Source organism: Cherax quadricarinatus, chromosome 28 (genome assembly GCF_038502225.1).
Source record: "Cherax quadricarinatus isolate ZL_2023a chromosome 28, ASM3850222v1, whole genome shotgun sequence".
Classification (NCBI taxonomy): domain Eukaryota; kingdom Metazoa; phylum Arthropoda; class Malacostraca; order Decapoda; family Parastacidae; genus Cherax; species Cherax quadricarinatus.
The window spans coordinates 18,394,106-18,412,919 of NC_091319.1; the positions used below are offsets into that span (position 1 = coordinate 18,394,106).

General features: G+C 44.6%; 1 long non-coding RNA gene across 1 annotated transcript in view; it reads right to left on the bottom strand.

Annotated features, from left to right (window-relative positions):
• Nucleotides 1-8,393: 8,393 nt before the first annotated feature.
• Nucleotides 8,394-18,814, bottom strand: part of LOC138853327 (uncharacterized) — a 970,094-nt gene continuing 959,673 nt past the window's right edge. The window contains exon 9 of the long non-coding RNA XR_011392537.1: nt 8,394-9,050. This is a non-coding gene — a long non-coding RNA (uncharacterized lncRNA). The remainder of the gene's footprint in view (nt 9,051-18,814) is intronic.

Sequence of the window (18,814 nt, forward strand, 5' to 3'; positions counted from 1 at the left end):
TAATAATAATTGGGACAACTGTCCAAGACACCAGAGCAACAGAAGCGCCTCAGTCTAGATATATACACAGATAGATGTGCGTCTCTCAGTATAAATACATAGAGAATATGATCCCCACTTTAAGGATTGAAGTATATTTGAGTAGTGGTTATCAAGGGACACAGCCTTAACGACCCGCCTGTAGTCCATACACATTAACTCCAGTTATTAAATAACCACCAAACAGTGGGATTGGGTACACCTCAGAGTGGGGTTGGGCACACCTCAGAGTGGGATTGGGTACACCTCAGAGTGGGATTGGGTACACCTCAGAGTGGGGTTGGGCACACCACAGAGTGGGGTACTCAGCTCCGGTCTTCATATTGGACTGATTCACCAGCTGGAGTTAAACAGGCCTACACAAGACGAAACTGTCATTTGTTATATGGACAATAGCTGCATCTTCGCTAATACAAACAGCCCACAAGCTCTCCTCGACGCCTTCACAGCTAGAAGCAATGAATGTAGCCTTCACTTACACAACTAAAATTTTATGTCCAAAAGTCTGCATTAATAATTTGCAACCCTCTCAAATTAATTACGTTTATACCGATATTTGTGAATAATATAAATACTGAGTAGAAGGCATATCGCGACTATGGAGTGATTCTACATCAAATATGGCCGACAGATATAACGGGGAAGGAAGGTGACTGGATATTCTACTTTCTGACAAATGGAACACAAATAGTAGTAGTAAAGAAAGCAAAAAAATCTAGCGTAGTAGAAGAAAGACTTCAGTACCACAAGGCAAGGTTCCCAAGACGGAAATTTACTGATTCTCAACAGAAGACAGCTAAAAACGCTGGCCGTAGTTTCCTGTCACTGGCGGATGATGCTTGATGTTGGTGAGGGGCTCTTGAGCTAGGGAATTGGATCTGTGCTCCGGTTCCCTGAATTAAGCCTGAATACCTTCCACATTCCCCCCCCCCCCCAACAGGCGCTGCATAATCCTACGGGTTCAGCGACCCCATTGATTATAATATAATAATATACGGCGGATGATGCTAAAATAAGTATGAAAAATCATCTCTGTAGAAAAAAGATATAAGCAAAGTCTCCCAGTGGACAGTGGAGAATAACATGACATGCAATTGTGATATATTTCAATTGCTAATAGAACTCAAAAGGAGCACCGTATGCAAAACGCAAGAGGATCACCAAACAGAACGAAAGGAACATATCAAGGCATAAACTCACTGGAGCAGAGATGCATGATGCTTTATACCTGGAAGATACCCGACTTGAGGCCATGGTCCCAAATGTGCACAGTGCCATAACATGTTGGAGTGTAAGGTATGGGAGATAATGCAAAATAAATCCAGTGAAAAGCAGGGACACAGTGGGCATAAGAGAACACTGCATCAACATCCGTGGTCACAAGACTATTCAACACTACCAGAAGATATCAGATACACTGCCGGGACAAGTGTAGAAGTCTCCAAGAGGACACCCGACAAATACCTGCACTAATTGTATCAACAAGGCGGTGATGGATATATGAGCCAGCAGCAACAACAGCCTGGTTGACCAGGCAAGCACCAGACAAGCCTGGTCCAGAGCCAGGCTCCGGGAGTAGGAAAACTCGAAATCCTTATAAGGTATATCAAAGCAAAGGTGACCTATATTGCAGAATGACCCATGTGGGTCATTCAGCATAAGACGCGGTGGAGGCTCAATCCTCCTGTCAAGCGCGAGACAGACGCGCTGGGCAGACGGAGGGAGAAAGATTTAAACCCCTTAGAACACTAGCAGGAAGAAACACTGGCATCAGTGATAAACAAGGTCATGAGAATAAGTCTTAGAGCTACAATATGCACTAGAATAATAAACACGAGGGAAGAACTGAAGCTTCCTACTTTATCTGAAAGAATAGTAGAGTTAAACACAACCTTCCGTGTTAGGATAATGGAAGACCCGACGTCGTCAGCACGGCTCATATCTACGACATGCCAGACAGTCGACCTTCTACTGAAGACACATACCAGACAGTGTTGTTAGGTAAGACACATATGCCACTGTTAGGTATCTTTATTTCGAAACGTTTCGCCTACACAGTAGGCTTCTTCAGTCGAGTACAGAAAAGTTGATAGAAGCAGAAGAGACTTGAAGACGATGTAATCAGTCCATCACCCTTAACGTTTTGAGGTGGTCAGTCCCTCAGTCTGGAGAAGAGCATTGTTCCGTAGTCTGAAACAATATGGAGTTGAAGTGACAGGATGGAGCCTTATATAGCGCCAGGAGGTGAGACGTAGGTCACTAGTAGAAGTAAGAACGCAGATGTTGGGAGGTCAGGTCACTCAAATCCAGCCGTTCTCACTATATAAGGCTCCATCCTGTCACTTCAACTCCATATTGTTTCAAACTTTGGAACAATGCTCTTCTCCAGACTGAGGGACTGACCACCTCAAAAATTTAAGGGTGATGGACTGATTACATCGTCTTCAAGTCTCTTCTGCTTCTATCAACTTTTCTGTACTCGACTGAAGAAGCCTACTGTGTAGGTGAAACGTTTCGAAATAAAGATACCTAACTGTTGCATATGTGTCTTACCTAACAATCTGTCGGTATTTTATACCTTTTTAATGTTCATACCAGACAGTGTCAACAACATACCAGCTTATAGTTATACACTAATTACCTCAAGGTAAATATGACTAATCAAACTGAACATCCTTATTAAATGTCATACATCTGTCAACAGCATCCCCATACTAAGTACTCAGCGTATGGATACCGTACACTGGCATTAATAACATTGATAATACACTCCTAAAGACAACAGTGTGGCTAACCTGAATCGGCCCTTATACGCGTATTTACTTCTTGCTGAACCTCAGCAAGAAGTAAATACGTGTATAAAGATTACTATCATCACATTAAGTAAATAGCTCTGTTCAACACTAACAGAGCTAGGAGTAATAACTGGAAACCAACAGGCTTAACTGTATTAAAAAAAACACGGAAGGAGGGTAATCTTCAATGACTTCAAGTCTGCTCTTCAAGCAGGATCATATATATTAAAAATGACCCATGTAGTGTTCAGAATAAATCTATCGTATGTCATTTGTCTGGATGCCTCCCCACACAGCATCAATATTATGATGACACTGATAAAGAATCTAGATGAGTTTGTGACAGGCAGGAAGTAGATTTAGAACTGGGTATCCGGGTGTCCAATGCTAAAAAATGATACTGAAGGATATCAGCTCTGCGAGAAGATAAGATATAGATAACCAGAGACCTGAGAGATCTTGTATCGAACACTATGATCTCTTCCGATCAGAAATCCACGTGTACGGCCGACATAAAATAACCCGCTAGACTGTGTGACATGCTGACTAGTCGCCAGAATCAGTCTGGGATATTGTCACCTGTGGCAGATGCATTCAGTAACCACAGGTGAGCCTCCCAACTCTGCCTAGTCGGCATATAAGCTCTGTAATAAAGAGAAAGACCTTTACCATCACATAGCTAAATGTCGACTGGAGTACTTGGAAGATTGTAAACCCGTCATCTTCTCTTGTGTGCCTGAGCATATCCTCAACGCTAATAAACAACTAAGTGATACATCGTTGTATGCGAACGTATAATGTGCAAATTACGTGTAAAAATGTAAACGTTTAAGTCTATAAGTTTGTATTGTGTATGTACGTACCGGTACGGACGTGCGTATCTAAATACCTTATTAACTTCGGGCGGGTCAGCAGAGGTTGTCACATGTTTTCCCCAGAGCCAGGGCCAGGGCCAGGCACTTTTTTTAAAAGCTTCAGGCGAGGTCTTAGCTATTTCATTCTCGTCAGCGACAGTACTGGCCTACCAGGAAGTCATAGCACATGCAGGCAGTCCGCGGAAACAAGCAGACTAAATGCACCATTGATTTGAAAAGTACCACCATTAACTGCTGCTTCTCTTGTTTTGAAAGTCTTTCATAACCCACTCTGTCATTTTCCAGGTCTCTGCTACATTTACATTATGTTTTCTAAATGACAAATCATCTGACGTAATTATTCGTAAATCTTTTACCTGTCCCTTACGTTCTACGGGATGGTCTGCCTGCGTTCTGTCTGCTATATTTGTTCTTCCTACGAGGTTGAAAAATGCCACCGTTGAGAATTATGTTATTTTCATTTTCCCACTGGAAAGAGCTAAGTGACTTTCATATTCCAGTATCATCTGCAAGAGATGATACGAAGCTGTGGTCAGTGTTCTTGTCTATGTCTGCTGCGAAGATGAGAAACAGTAATGGTGTTAAGACCCTGCCTTGGGGTACTGAACTCAGACTATGGAACAATACTCTTCTCTAGGCTGAGGGACTGACCACCTCAAAACTACGTCTTCAAGGGTGATGGACTGATTACATCGTCTTCATATCTCTTCAGCTTCTACCAACTTTTTTGTACTCGACTGAAGAAGCCTACTTTGTAGGCGAAACGTTTCGAAATAAAGATACCTAACTGTTGAACATTAAAATGGTATAAAATACCGACAGATTGTTAGGTAAGACACATATGCAACAGTTAGGTATCTTTACTTTGAAACGTTTCGCCTATGCAGTAGGCTTCTTCAGTCGACTGAAGAAGCCTACTGTGTAGGCGAAACGTTTCAAAATAAAGATACCTAACTGTTGCATATGTGTCTTACCTAACATACCTAACTGTTGCATGTATGTCTTGCTCAGAACCTGTTGGTATTTTATGTCATTTTAATATGAACTCTACTCTGCTTAGACTCGACTTTGAGACTAGGCTCTCCTGTATATATCATAAAAACATAAGAATGGAGGAACACTGAGAAAGGCCTACTGGCCCATACAAGACAGGTCCTTATCAAAACCACCACTATCCCAAGCTACCCAAGAATTTACTCCCGTACCCACGACACCAATCAAACCCAACCCCTCCCACTCATATATTTGTCCTATCTCTTCTTAAAGCTACTCAGGGTCCTAGCCTCGAATGAGCTGGTTTTGTTTGGTATACCACAGCATTGGTTTAGTTACCACGTATGTCTCTCACCCTCACTCCAGGAGTACATTCCTAGTTCTTTGAGGCGTTCCCAGTAGTTTCAATGTTTTATTCATTCTATGCGGGAAGTAAACTAGTTTTTTTTTCTCCCCACTCTATAACCGTCATGCAGTATAATGTGATCCTTTATTGACTACGTTTCGCCCACACAGTGGGCTTTTTCAAGTCACAAACAGAACTGTTTGTGACTTGAAAAAGCCCACTGTGTGGGCGAAACGTAGTCAATAAAGGATCACATTATACTGCATTTGTGTTTATATTGCCATTGTGTCGGTATTTTATACCATTTATTTCCATAACCGTCATATAGAACAGGACAGCAGCGCACTGTTTATTTATCCAGTTTTGTTAAATAAAAAACTGAGGGGCCGATGGTGTTTAGCGGAAGTGGGTGGAGATGCATGACCCCCTCATCACCCCCCATCTCCCACCCAGTGACACTGGCTTCCCTGAACACCAGGAGTGGAGGGGGAAGGTACAGGAAAGGGGGGAGGGGATTGGTGGATGGTAGGAGAATGGGAGATAGAGAGGCAGAACTGGGGAAGGAGAGGAGGGGATAGAAGAATTGGAGGGGGAATGAGAGAGAGGGAGGGAGGGTAGGGGAATGGAAGGGGGAGATGGGGAGGATAGGATAAGGGTGGGGGAAGGGTAGGGGGAGAAAGGAGTTATCTCCAAACAGGGCAAGATCAACCCGTAGATTTTCGCACAATTAGCTCCTTGGTGCTGGTGACGGTCTCTTGATCTGAGGAATCTGATCTACCTTCTCCTTGGATCAACTACCTCTCAGATGCAGTATAATCCCTATGGATTTAGAGCTTACTCATGAATATAATAAAACCACTGATCTGGTGACCAGGCCGCGGGGGCGTTGACCCCTGACACCTAACTCTCAGGTAAGGAGTGGAAAAAGGCGAAGAATAGCACCATAGGCGAACAGCACCATCTTCGCCACTTGATGGCGAAGGTGGGGACAGCATGTAGCACAGGAGTTCAGGTCGAATTCAATTTGAATGTTAATTGCAGAGGCCTGAGCTTCGTTTTGACCTCTGCAACACAGTTATCCTAAAAGATTTGTTAAGTTATACCAAGAATTAAGGAAAGATCCTGGACTTCACCTTACGAAACAAAGCAAATGCGATAGTAATTATGGACAAGGTAGATTATAGTGGGAAAATGAACATGTTATTAGAAGACTGAGGAACTTACGTGCTTAACTCTCCAAGTCACTGATGCACTGTTTCATAAAATCTTGGAACAGTCGTAGTGTGAACATAAACATAGATGTATTTAAAAGTTGCATGGCTGAGTCAAGGTTACAGCTGTATGACGGACGTAGTGTTTGTATTCCAAGGTGCAGTGTAGAGTTGTAGATTTGTCCAGGTTATGCCGGTCATCGTTAGAGGTGGAGTCGTCTTGATCTTCAGGTGGAGTAGCAGTGAATATAGAGGTGGCAGGCTGAACAGGCGGAGTGGATTGGCAAGTTGGTGGATCAGGGGTGAATCGGGCACCTGGTAGGTCAGAAGTGGATTGGGAAACTGTAGTTGAAGGATTTGGGGGGATGGTGATGCTTCCTTTACTCATCAGAGGTATATCAAAGGTATAAAACCTTTGATATACCTCTGATGAGTTCCGAGAGTTTTTCTACTCCCGCAGCCCGGCTACAGGTCAAGCTCATCTGGAGATTTTCAATATTTCTGTTGATGGTGCGGTGTCAGGCAACTTGAAGCTGTAAAGGTTGCTGAAGTAAGAAGAGTTCAATGTGGGGTTGAAAGTTCCAGAGAAGGCGACGTTCACGTGTGTATACGTCACGCAGTACATGATCTTGGTGGAAGCGCTGTAGTGTTGGCACAAAGTTGGTAGAAGAGGTAGAGTGTCGGGTAACCTGGAGAATTCTTCGAGTGTCAGCTTGAAGTCTAGTGACCGCAGCTTAAGTCAGATTTTTTCATATGTGCGATGCCCTTCCTGAAAAGGCACTTGGCTGCAAGAGTGCGATGATCACTCTTGCAGTTGAGACACTACGGCTAAGAGGTAGAGGTGCAGTCCTTATGAGGGAGCCCTTCACTACAGCTGTTGCGGCAGTTTTACCGTCGAAGGGCGGGTGGGTTGGTGTGTGCCGGGCCGCGGGGGGGATGGGGGGGGGCGGACCTCCGGAAGATACTCCAGGTTCTACGTTTCTGGTTATTAACGCGATAATGCGAGATGCATAGACCCTCACTGAGTGCCTGAGATACCTGGGAGATTTCGGCAAGATGACCTTGATCAACAGTCGTTTCAAGTCGCCTGTTAATTGGTTGGTGACGTCACGATGAAGCCGCTTTCTAAACATGTTTTTGACCCTCAACGCAAGGAAAGGAGCCACTTCGAGGTCAAGGTCCTGAAGAACGTTCGTAGCCGAGGTGATCGATCTTGTTGGCTTCATTGTTCAAACATACGGCGATGAAAAGAGTCCTTAGTAATGAGAACGCTGGACAGTGTCACCTGCAGGGTGGACAGTGTCACCTGCAGGGTGGACAGTGTCACCTGCAGGGTGGACAGTGTCACCTGCAGGGTGGACAGTGTCACCTGTAGGGTGGACAGTGTCACCTGTAGGGTGGACAGTGTCACCTGTAGGGTGGACAGTGTCACCTGCAGGGTGGACAGTGTCATCTGCAGGCTGGTCGTCAGAAGTCCAGCCAGAGTCTTTTTTTTGTCGTGTCCAAGATGGTCTCAAGAAGCGGATAAGTGCACACACGGGCGCCATGATGATGTTGAGAGGCTATGACAACTGTTTCAGACAACCTAGGAGAGAGCAGACCACCACCGATGATGTCAGTAATGTAATGTATCACTGGTTGCCGTGTGACCCTGCTTGATACATCCTTGTACTGCCCTGCGTCACCCGACATCAACTTCAGGAAACTGAAGTTTTCCCTACCACCTATGGTATCCTCCACTTATTGTCTATCATCACCAATGATTACTCAGACAAATTACGAAAGAGAAACATAGTTACCTTTTGTTTCCACTATCATACAGAATACTGTAGCAGCACACTTCTGATGTATCCAATTTTGATTACAAATTAGCTATACCTAGGATATACCCCACATAATTTACCACCAATGTATGTCTGTAACGATATGTTTATTTCACTGTGTAGATGTATAATACAATACTTGAAAATTATGTCAGTTACCTTAATAAAGTATTCGTTGTATTTATCCTAAAGTAAGGCTTATCTTATCACCCCCCCCTCCCCACTGCTGTCATTCCCACGCCTCCCCATACCCCCACAATCTCTCCTCCAGTGGGGAAGGGAAGTTTAGGGATGGCAGCATATTGGGGAGTTTCGTTTTTTAATTGAATACATTAGCAGTGTGCTGCTACTCTATTCTATATGGCAGCAACACAGTGGGAACAAAAGTTAGGTGTGTTTACCCTGTCATATTCCATCACACAGAAAGAGTCTCCGAGTGTTGAAAGTGTCAGCCCGAGCTGGGATACTTCAGTAGTGTCAGCCCGAGCTGGGATACTTCAGCTGGGCAATGATAATATCGACAGTTTCAAAGATTGTCTTCCAGCAGGACTGGAGTTACTATCACTTGGGAATTATCACCTCTCAGAATGACCCATACCACACGTAAGAGAAATGGAATATTTATAAAGGTATGGGGTGAAGGAATGGGTGAGATAGTAGGGAGAAAGAAGAGTGGAACTAGGAGGTGAGTTGAGGTTTACGATAACAGGACAAGGTTGCTGCTGTTAGTTGTTCCTGGTTGCCGACTGTCAGTGTAAACAATGAAAGGTAAAGAGGTGGACTGGTGGGAAAAAAGATGGGAAAGGTTGCTGGTTGCTACCGACAGTTGCTACCAACCAGAAGATATCAGGCAGCTCTTCCATAACCCGCTCTCTCCCTCGTGGCATTCACCAGGCATACTACTGCTATTACTACTATGACTTACTAATACTACTACTACTAACCTTGAAAATGATGTGATGTTTTTTCTGAAAAATAAAAGAAATAGTATATGATAAATAATAATAATAATAATAATAATAATAATAATAATAATACACTTATTCTCTAATGAATGAGAGAGAGAGAGAGAGAGAGAGAGAGAGAGAGAGAGAGAGAGAGAGAGAGAGAGAGAGAGACAGACAGACAGACAGACAGACGGAAAAGTATGCAAGAATGACGGAAGTAGGGAAAAATGAAGACAAAGGAAAGAATGAATTAATGAAAGCATAGTAAGGAGGAAGGAGTAAAGGAATTAACAAAATGATTAAAGTTGAAGGAAATGAAGTCGGGAATGAAGGAAGGAAGCTTTGTAGGACGCGAGGAAGTCAGGAATGAATGAAGCCTTGCATGACATTATTCAAGAATGAATGGAAATAGGCGGGAATGAATGCGTGAAGCATTGAAGGAAGGAATTTAGAAATGAATGAAGCACTGTGGAAAGAAAGAAAGAAAGGAGGAGGGAAGTCGAGAATGTAGTAAACATCGAATCAATGAAGTCAGGAGTTAAAGAATTGTAAGACTAGGAAGTCAGGAATGAATGAAGAAAGCCCCAAGGAGGAAATGGGTCAAGAAGGAATGAAGGAGGCAAGCAATAACAAGCACATTTGAAGGAAGCAAGCCGTGAAGGAAGCACTTTTATGAAGCAAGCAATGAATGACGTACTTTCTGAAGCAACGAATGAAGTCCTTTTTTTGAAGGCAGCACTATTTGAAAGAAGCACTTTCTGGAGATCAGAAGACAGGTGATGAGGCAGTGATGGCGGTGGAGGCAAACTCAGTGCACAGCTTCAAGAGTAGATACGACAAGGCTATGCGAGTACGGGGAGAATGAATGAACAAGGCAGCTAAGAGTCTTCTTCAAGTCACTCTTGTGATGCTCTTTAAATCTCAAGGAGATGGCCAAGGCACAACCCGGAGATAGGACCTCATCCCCAGCAGGCGTTCAGGCTCACGCACCAGCAGGAGGGGAACGAGAGTTGAGGGTAAAGGGGAAGAGGAAAGGGGAGGGAAAAAAAAGGCAAAAAGGGTTAAAGTGTGAAAGGAAGTAGGTAGAATATTAATGGATTTGTAGATGATAAAGTGGAAGAGGTATATTAGGTACACAACTGCAGGGGTTACATAGTTGTTTTATTTTTAAGGTTAAAATCATGATTAATTACTACTTTAACTTATTGTTAGGCTTTAAATAATAAGATATATACAAGGACCTTAATAGAAAACTGTCATTTACTTGTTTTGGGGTTATCCTAGGTCATTTACACTGTGTATGACAACTGAACTTATATGTACCTGTATCTAAATAAACTTACCAAGATCCAAGAAACTAGAAATCGTTAATGTGGTTGAAAGTAGTTTAAGTGGTAAAAATCAGGAGCCAAGAGTCCACTTTCAGAAGGAACAATTGGCGAGTACAGTGGCACACACTAGAGAAAAACTGAAGCAACGAATGAGGAAGTAATGAAGTTGCTGAAGAAACTGATGCCTGTGTCCGGTTTCCAGGGTTGTTTTACCCTCGCAACCCAGCTTCAGGCCAAGCTTCCTTGATGACCTCCCGACGGTGATGAAGAGGCGGAGACCTCTGATACTCATCGTGTTCCCTCAGCGTACTCATCGCGCCTCTGCTTTTTAATGGAGATATACTGCACTGCCGAACTTCTTGTCGTCATATGGAGTGATTTCAGTGTTCAGGTTTTGGATCAGTCTCTCCAGGATTTTCCAGCTGTAATTATGAACGTTTCTCGCCTACGTTTCAAGGGACTTCAACATTAAATGCTTGAACAAGTGTATATAGGTAGTGAAAGTTCTCTATGTTTTCTCGTGTGCCTTGAAGGGGTACCGTCAGTATACAGCAGTATTCTAGCCTGAAGAGTACAACTTCTGAATAAACTTACTTACTTACTTACTTACTTCTTGAAGAGTATCATCATAGGCTCAGCATCGCTTGAACGTTCTAGTTAGTAATGGCAACATTGGTGTGATCCGTAATGCGAGATCTTACATCATTACACTTACGTCTCGCACACGGACTTTCGCTCTACCGAATGATTTAAGTCCGTCCTGTACTTCGTCACAGTCCATTTTCGCCCATTCTTCCATAGCGAAGCAACTGAAACTTGTCCTCGTTTAAATATCATGTTGCTGCCTGAGGTCCACTGGAAGACCTGGTTGATATCCGCCTGAAGGCTCGCTGTCTTCGACGGACGCCACTCTCAACAGATTCTGGTGCCATCAGCAAAGGATGCTGCGGTGCTATGATTTATGTGCTTGTCAATGTTGGATGAGAAACAAGTGGGGCGAGTACCGTGCCTTGAGGAACAGAGCTTTTCACTGTAGCAACCTCCATGTCTTAGACAAGGCCTCCATAACTAGAAAACATGTATTTGTGATGAATGGTTTTGAAAACCGACAAGTTGAAGAATTGAGACACTTATGCAACACATGGGAATCTTTATAAAGATTCCCATGTGTTGCATAAGTGTCTCAATTCTTCAAAACATGTATTACCGGACTAAGAACTATAAAGATATACCCGGGAACCTAACACTAAGACTATGTAGAGTATTTAAATATTTAAATATCCGATGTTAACCTGACGCCAAATGACTTCGAACAGGCGATAAATGACATGCCCATGCACTCTGCCCCAGGGCCAGACTCATGGAACTCTGTGTTCATCAAGAACTGCAAGAAGCCCCTATCACGAGCTTTTTCCATCCTATGGAGAGGGAGCATGGACACGGGGGTCGTCCCACAGTTACTAAAAACAACAGACATAGCCCCACTCCACAAAGGGGGCAGTAAGGCAACAGCAAAGAACTACAGACCAATAGCACTAACATCCCATATCATAAAAATCTTTGAAAGGGTCCTAAGAAGCAAGATCACCACCCATCTAGAAACCCATCAGTTACACAACCCAGGGCAACATGGGTTTAGAACAGGTCGCTCCTGTTTGTCTCAACTATTGGATCACTACGACAAGGTCCTAAATGCACTAGAAGACAAAAAGAATGCAGATATAATATATACAGACTTTGCAAAAGCCTTCGACAAGTGTGGCCATGGCGTAATAGCGCACAAAATGCGCGCTAAAGGAATAACAGGAAAAGTCGGTCGATGGATCTATAATTTCCTCACTAACAGAACACAGAGAGTAGTCGTCAACAGAGTAAAGTCCGAGGCAGCTACGGTGAAAAGCTCTGTTCCACAAGGCACAGTACTCGCTCCCATCTTGTTCCTCATCCTCATATCCGACATAGACAAGGATGTCAGCCACAGCACCGTGTCTTCCTTTGCAGATGACACCCGAATCTGCATGACAGTGTCTTCCATTGCAGACACTGCAAAGCTCCAGGCGGACATCAACCAAATCTTTCAGTGGGCTGCAGAAAACAATATGAAGTTCAACGATGAGAAATTTCAATTACTCAGATATGGTAAACATGAGGAAATTAAATCTTCATCAGAGTACAAAACAAATTCTGGCCACAAAATAGAGCGAAACACCAACGTCAAAGACCTGGGAGTGATCATGTCGGAGGATCTCACCTTCAAGGACCATAACATTGTATCAATCGCATCTGCTAGAAAAATGACAGGATGGATAATGAGAACCTTCAAAACTAGGGAGGCCAAGCCCATGATGACACTCTTCAGGTCACTTGTTCTATCTAGGCTGGAATATTGCTGCACACTAACAGCACCTTTCAAGGCAGGTGAAATTGCCGACCTAGAAAATGTACAGAGAACTTTCACGGCGCGCATAACGGAGATAAAACACCTCAATTATTGGGAGCACTTGAGGTTCCTAAACCTGTATTCCCTGGAACGCAGGAGGGAGAGATACATGATTATATACACTTGGAAAATCCTAGAGGGACTAGTACCGATCTTGCACACGAAAATCACTCACTACGAAAGCAAAAGACTTGGCAGACGATGCACCATCCCCCCAATGAAAAGCAGGGGTGTCACTAGCACGTTAAGAGACCATACAATAAGTGTCAGGGGCCCGAGACTGTTCAACTGCCTCCCAGCACACATAAGGGGGATTACCAACAGACCCCTGGCAGTCTTCAAGCTGGCACTGGACAAGCACCTAAAGTCAGTTCCTGATCAGCCGGGCTGTGGCTCGTACGTTGGTTTGCGTGCAGCCAGCAGCAACAGCCTGGTTGATCAGGCTCTGATCCACCAGGAGGCCTGGTCACAGACCGGGCCGCGGGGGCGTTGACCCCCGGAACTCTCTCCAGGTAAACTCCAGGTAAACAAATAATCCGCACATAGAAGTAAGCTTATGACGACGTTTCGGTCCGACTTGGACTATTGACTGGTCACGGTATTGTGCCTTTATGTTCTGTGTGGACCCCGCGAGTATTTAAGCAGCAGTCAGTAGTATTTACCTGTTACCTCAGGTGTTCATAAGAATTTACCTGTTATCTCAATCGTTCATAAGACAAAAATCAAAGACTAGCAAAGCCGAGTGTGGAAAATACTGAGAGGCTTCCATTACTATCATGTATATATTATCAGGTATCTCTTTCTCTCCTCCCTTAGGGAGACTACAGTTTGAAGTACTTTAAACCTTACCACTGGTTTACCCAACCAAAACCTCACACGTTCAGAAACCAACACAATAAGAAGCGACTAAGTTAAAAATAGTAAGAGACGGGGAGACATGATTACGACGTACACGATATTCGAAGTACTGATCAGACGAATATGAATATACTGTTTGAAATAAGATGGACTGGGACGATAAATAATAATGAAATTATAAGGATAATAAATATATATAAGAATGACAATGAAAATATATACAAGGAGCACTTTAGCAGGCCTACTGGCCCATAATAGGCGGGTCCAAGTCTAAAACTCGTGCAAGTTTTCGGACACAGTATTGACGTGGCTGAACATCTGTAGCTTCCCTCCAAACACTTGTTATTTCTCTTCGTCCCAACTCTACCAGTGGTCTTGGCTTCCGGACCACATCGAAGATTTTTATTTCCCAGAAGAACCGGACGAGGGGGGAGGGGTAAGTGCGGAAAAAAATATATATATATACAAGAGGCTAAAGATTCGCAAATACAACAAATGGATTTGTACCTGGATGTTATTCTAAGGCTGAAGGAAGCCATGTTGAGTAGGATTGAGACATGGGGCGCCATTCATATCAGAGGCATCAACGCCCGCCAGCGACGCTCACAACACGATGCCACAAGTAAACATAACAACAAGTTTTTTTCCTTAAAACAACACAAACGTGGTTTAAATCATCATCATTCTCGCTAGCTTAAAACTACTGCATCGTTCTTGTACCATCAACGTCGCTCTTGTTTACGACAGAATATATCAACATTGCATTTACTTACAATAATAACAGAATCGTATTTAAAAGTAAAATAACAATATTGTCCTTGCTTAAAACAGAGAGAGAGAGAGAGAGAGAGAGAGAGAGAGAGAGAGAGAGAGAGAGAGAGAGAGAATCACCTATTTGTGGTTGCATTGCAAGGGTAGAATGAGAGAGTAAGAGTGAGAGAGAGAGAGAGAGAGAGAGAGAGAGAGAGAGAGAGAGAGAGAGAGAGAGAGAGAGAGTGTTAGTTACCATTTTGTCCTAGGCACATGTCGATTAGACACTAGGCCTGTTGTGTGTGTGTGTGTGTGTGTGTGTGTGTGTGTGTGTGTGTGTGTGTGTGTGTGTGTGTGTGTGTGTGTGTGTGTGTGTGTGTGTGTGTGTGTGTGAGAGAGAGAGATATGGATTCACGCCTAGCTAGGTACTGCACTATCTTCCTCCCAAATATCTTGTCCATGACTCTGGAAAGACTGCAAGACAACCTGCAGATGAACGCCACCTGCATTTCTCCTTTCTCAAATATATGAACCACCTCTTCCAGCTATCAGCTATTCGGTAGTCATAGCTCCAAAACTTGTACATCTTTGCTAAGGGGTTACACAGGGGTTCTGCTGCTTCTCCTAGTACCCAAGTTGAATGCTGTCAGGTTCCACTCCTAGTGCCATATAAAGTTGACTTTCTACCTTCTTCATTCGTTCTCAGTAAATTTTATAACGAGGACTGAACCGTCATTGCTACTGTGTTGCCTGTCATCACTCCCTCTTGCTATTATGTTGCCTGTCATCACTCCCTCTTGCTATTATGTTGCCTGTCATCACTCCCTCTTGCTATTATGTTGCCTGTCATCACTCCCTGTTGCTATTATGTTGCCTGTCATCACTCCCTGTTGCTATTATGTTGCCTGTCATCACTCCCTGTTGCTATTATGTTGCCTGTCATCACTCCCTGTTGCTATTATGTTGCCTGTCATCACTCCCTGTTGCTATTATGTTGCCTGTCATCACTCCCTGTTGCTATTATGTTGCCTGTCATCACTCCCTGTTGCTATTATGTTGCCTGTCATCACTCCCTGTTGCTATTATGTTGCCTGTCATCACTCCCTGTTGCTATTATGTTGCCTGTCATCACTCCCTGTTGCTATTATGTTGCCTGTCATCACTCCTTGTTGCTACTGTGTTGCCTGTCATCACTCCTTGTTGCTACTGTGTTGCCTGTCATCACTCTCTGTTGCTACTGTTACCTGTCATCACTCTCTGTTGCTGTGTTGCCTGTCATCACTCCCTGTTGCTACTGTGCTGCCTGTCATCACTCCCTGTTGCTACTGTGTTGCCTGTCATCACTCCCTGTTGTTACTGTGTTGCCTGTCATCACCCTGTTGCTACTGTGTTGCCTGTCATCACTCTGTTGCTACTGTGTTACCTGTCATCACTCCCTGTTGCTACTGTGTTGCCTGTCATCACTCCCTGTTGTTACTGTGTTGCCTGTCATCACTCCCCGTTGCTACTGTGTTGCCTGTCATCACTCCCTGTTGCTACTGTGCTGCCTGTCATCACTCCCTGTTGCTACTGTGTTGCCTGTCATCACTCTGTTGCTACTGTGTTGCCTGTCATTACTCCCTGTTGCTACTGTGCTGCCTGTCATCACTCCCTGATGCTACTGTGTTGCCTGTCATCGCTTCCTGTTGCTACTGCGTTGCCTGTCATCACTCCCTGTTGCTACTATGTTGCCTGGCATCACTTCCCGATGCTACTATGTTGCCTGGCATCACTTCCCGATGCTACTATGTTGCCTGACATCACTTCCCGATGCTACTATGTTGCCTGGCATCACCTCCTATTGGTACTATGTTGCCTGTCATCACTCCCTGCTGCTACTATGTTGCCTGTCATCACTCCCTGTTGCTACTGTGTTGCATGTCATCACTCCCTGTTGCTACTGTGTTGCATGTCATCACTCCCTGTTGCTACTGTGTTGCCTATCATTCCTTGCTGCTACTGTGTTGCCTGTCATCACTCCCTGTTGCTACTGTGTTGCCTATCATTCCTTGTTGCTACTGTGTTGCCTGTCATCACTCCCTGTTGCTACTGTGTTGCCTATCATTCCCTGTTGCTACTGTGTTGCCTGTCATCACTCCTTGTTGCTACTGTGTTGCCTGTACTCACCTAGTTGAGGTTGCGGGGGTCGAGTCCGAGCTCCTGGCCCCGCCTCTTCACTGATCGCTACTAGGTCACTCTCTCTGAACCGTGAGCTTTATCATACCTCTGCTTAAAGCTATGTATGGCTCCTGCCTCCACTACATCGCTTCCCAAACTGTTCCACTTACTGACTACTCTGTGGCTGAAGAAATACTTCCTAACATCCCTGTGATTCATCTGTGTCTTCAACTTCCAACTGTGTCCCCTTGTTACTGTGTCCAATCTCTGGAACATCCTGTCTTTGTCCACCTTGTCAATTCCTCTCAGTATTTTGTATGTCGTTATCATGTCCCCCCTATCTCTCCTGTCCTCCAGTGTCGTCAGGTTGATTTCCCTTAACCTCTCCTCGTAGGACATACCTCTTAGCTCTGGGACTAGTCTTGTTGCAAACCTTTGCACTTTCTCTAGTTTCTTTGCGTGCTTGGCTAGGTGTGGGTTCCAAACTGGTGCCGCATACTCCAATATGGGCCTAACGTACACGGTGTACAGGGTCCTGAACGATTCCTTATTAAGATGTCGGAATGCTGTTCTGAGGTTTGCTAGGCGCCCATATGCTGCAGCAGTTATTTGGTTGATGTGCGCTTCAGGAGATGTGCCTGGTGTTATACTCACCCCAAGATCTTTTTCCTTGAGTGAGGTTTGTAGTCTCTGGCCCCCTAGACTGTACTCCGTCTGCGGTCTTCTTTGCCCTTCCCCAATCTTCATGACTTTGCACTTGGTGGGATTGAACTCCAGGAACCAATTGCTGGACCAGGTCTGCAGCCTGTCCAGATCCCTTTGTAGTTCTGCCTGGTCTTCGATCGAGTGAATTCTTCTCATCAACTTCACGTCATCTGCGAACAGGGACACCTCAGAGTCTATTCCTTCCGTCATGTCGTTCACAAATACCAGAAACAGCACTGGTCCTAGGACTGACCCCTGTGGGACCCCGCTGGTCACAGGTGCCCACTCTGACACCTCACCACGTACCATGACTCGCTGCTGTCTTCCTGACAAGGATTCCCTGATCCATTGTAGTGCCTTCCCTGTTATCCTTGCTTGGTCCTCCAGTTTTTGCACCAATCTCTTGTGTGGAACTGTGTCAAACGCCTTCTTGCAGTCCAAGAATATGCAATCAATATGTCATCATTCCTTGTTGCTACTGTGCTGCCTGTCATCACTTCCCGATGCTGTGTTGCCTGGCATCATTCCTTGTTGCTACTGTGTTGCCTGTCATCACTTCCTGTTGCTGCTGTGTTGCCTGTCATCACTCCCTGTTGCTACTGTGTTGCCTGTCATCACTCCCTGTTGCTACTGTGTTGCCTGTCATCACTCCCTGTTGCTACTGTGTTGCCTGGCATCACTTCCCGATGCTACTATGTTGCCTGGCATCACTTCCCGATGCTACTATGTTGCCTGGCATCACTTCCCGATGCTACTATGTTGCCTGGCATCACCTCCTATTGGTACTATGTTGCCTGTCATCACTCCCTGCTGCTACTATGTTGCCTGTCATCACTCCCTGTTGCTACTGTGTTGCATGTCATCACTCCCTGTTGCTACTGTGTTGCCTGTCATCACTCCCTGTTGCTACTATGTTACGTGTTATGATGCCTGTCATCACCTCCTGTTGCTACTATGTTGTCTGGCATCTCTTCCTGTTGCTACTATGTTGCCTGGCATCACCTCCTGTTGCTACTATGTTGCCTGGCATCTCTTCTTGTTGCTACTATGTTGCCTGTCATCACCTCCTGTTGCTACTATGTTGCCTGGCATCTCTTCCTGTTGCTACTATGTTGCCTGGCATCACCTCCTGTTGCTACTATGTTGCCTGGCATCTCTTCTTGTTGCTACTATGTTGCGTGGCATCACCTCCTGTTGCTACTATGTTGCCTGGCATCACTTCCTGTTGCTACTATGTTGCCTGGTATCACCTCCTGTTGCTACTATGTTGCCTGGCATCTCTTCTTGTTGCTACTATGTTGCCTGGCATCACCTCCTGTTGCTACTATGTTGCCTGGCATCACCTGTTGCTACTATGTTGCCTGGCATCACCTGTTGCTACTATGTTGCCTGGCATCACCTGTTGCTACTATGTTGCCTGGCATCACCTGTTGCTACTATGTTGCCTGGCATCACCTGTTGCTACTATGTTGCCTGGCATCTCTTCTTGTTGCTACTATGTTGCCTGGCATCACCTGTTGCTACTATGTTGCCTGGCATCACTT